The following is a 2,694-nucleotide window of genomic DNA, read 5'->3' as shown; positions in this document are numbered from 1 at the left end:
TATTTGCGTTAATTTTGAGGCCCATGCTCTTTATGCTTGCATCTAGTTTATTCAACATTCTTTGTAGGTCTTCGATAGACTCTGCCATAACAACCTTATCATTTGCGAACGCTAACCCACGTACTCTTATTGTTTCGAGATCTACACCCTCTTCGTCGAAGAGAGCCATTCTTAAACACTTGCCCATAAATAATATAAATAACCATGAAGAACTAACGCATCCTTGTCAACTCCTTGAATAATATCGAAACAGTCACTCAGTTACCCATTCAATCTTACACTCGCTTTGCTACCTGTATATATTGTTTTTATAGCTTGTAGGATCCGTCCATTGACTCCATACTCTTTCAGGACTTCCCAAAGTTTACTTCTATCTACCTTGTCAAAAGCTTTTTCTAAGTCAACAAATGCACGGAAAACTTATTTCCTACTCTCAAACTTTTTTCTGTTATTTGCCTTAAGCTAAATATTTGATCCGTACATCACCTTCCTGGCATAAACCCACTTTGAACTTCCCAAATTTATGCTTCTGTTATTTTCATTACCCTACGAATAAGTATTTTTGAATATATTTTACTTACGGTGCTTAATAAGCTAATCCCTCTGTAATTATTGCACTCGATTTTATCTCCCTTTCTCTTGTATATTGGTACGATAATCGCTTCTTTCCAATCGTCTGGGATGTCTCCCATCTCAAAACATAAATTTATCAATTCGCACAGTCTATGTGGTATGCACGCGCCACCGAGTTTAAGCATTTCAGCGTTAATATCGTCTACCCCGGCAGCCTTACCGTTTTTCAAGTTCTTAATTATATCCCTAACCTCAGTGACACAGACTTTTTCAATAGAGTTTTCCATCGCATCGTGTTCAACATTGCAGTTGTGGTGTCCTATAGCTTCATCTCCGAATTGTCTCCTAAAATAGTCTCTGAAAGCCTCTAGTATTCCGTCTGCATCATATACCATTTCCCCCTACTATTTCTCATGTTGACAACTTTTTGTACTTTTGTTTCCTTTCATTTTTTTATGAAGTAGTTTCCTTCTTCCTTTTAATATATAAGGCAGTAAGATAGATCATCACATTTTCATTGAAACAACGGTAAACTTTTGTAGTGAACTTATTTCCTTGAAAACTAATTTTTATTGTGAGCTGATATGATCTGTCAATCAAGAAAACATTTCATTTCGCTTGCACTAAAACAAATATTACAAAAAGTTAAATTTGAAAATAATACTTATTCGAACAAAATGCACATGTGTTTATTCCAATTAGGCGTTTTCTTTTTGCGAGCAAATATTTTTTCGAATTATTTAATTGCAGATTTTTTATTTATTCAATTTACGATATGCCTTCAATAAAACAGATACACAGTTAATTAAACTAATATTCATTTAAATTTTATAATTATTTATTCCTAATAATCGGGTAAACTTTTAGCATCTATTCAATATTTTCTTCAATTTAAAGAATAATTATTTTTCTAGATTGAGTCTCAAGAAAAGTGAACATTTTAAAAGATATTTTCTTTATTTCTGTAAGAAAACTTATATCATTGAAAGTGCTTTACATTATATTTATATACAATATAGTAATCACAATCCCAAAAGACTTATTAAAATAATTCACAATCGCACTTCATAAAAATGAGCAGGCTAAAAATTATTTCTGACGTTTTTTTACAGCTTATTCTACATGTTTCATATTGCGCAGAAATAAATCTTTCCTTTGATATGAGCAATACTATACAATCAAAAAAAATAAACTGACTGTACTGCATTTACTTTCTGGTCGTATGCTGAAGTACGTTGAAAGCCGAATATGATGCATTTATTATCTAAAAAACAATAACTTCAATCAGTATTCCCTTGCAAAAAATGTTCTAATAGTAATATTTTTCCAGTGCAGAATATATATGCGTAATTAAGTTTTTATCCTTTTACCGACTGAAGACCTTTCAATTTCACGACATACAATCATCTATCAAAAATTTGAGGTTAGAATATTCAATCTGAGAAACTAACCTCAAATTTTAAATATTTTATTTGTATCTAGAGATAGCAAAAAGTCGTCAATCAATTAAAGAATGAAATATGATTAAGAAAATACATTCTACACTTGAGAAATACAACAATTTGTATATTCATATAACTTATTTTTACGTTTAGAATATTTTCTCTAAAAATATTTCTGCATTTCCATGAAGCTATACTAAACTACTTAACTCAAACAAACGAGGACGTCCCGCTATTTGGGCCTCTTTTTAATTGGTCAGTTGCTGATGTGGGCGAAACCGTACAGGGACCGCGGTGGGAGGTGACGCAACTGCGCAATTTAAAATAACTTTGTACAAACGATTCAATCAAGTGAGACTTTACTGCACTAAATAATACTTCGAATTGAGAAAAAAGGTAAAAATAAATTTTTTATTAGAATTCTTTAAATATTTTTAGTTGCTATTGTTCATTCTTTTGTTAATTAGAAAAAACATGAAAGTAGCAGGTCACCGAAAGGGTGTTTTTAGTCAGTTCAAAACAAGAATTCAGACTTATTTAGAATATGTACAAAATGTACTTTTAAAATTCAAATCTGAAATTTTCTTGGCAATTTTCAAGGAGTCAATGCGGTTCAGCGACAAAAATGTATGTATAGGCGATTGCAGAATCTAGCCCTTCAATTGGACGATTTAAATAT

The sequence above is a fragment of the Belonocnema kinseyi genome, chromosome 2 (genome assembly GCF_010883055.1).
Source record: "Belonocnema kinseyi isolate 2016_QV_RU_SX_M_011 chromosome 2, B_treatae_v1, whole genome shotgun sequence".
Classification (NCBI taxonomy): Eukaryota; Metazoa; Arthropoda; class Insecta; order Hymenoptera; family Cynipidae; genus Belonocnema; species Belonocnema kinseyi.
This window is presented reverse-complemented; position numbering follows the sequence as displayed.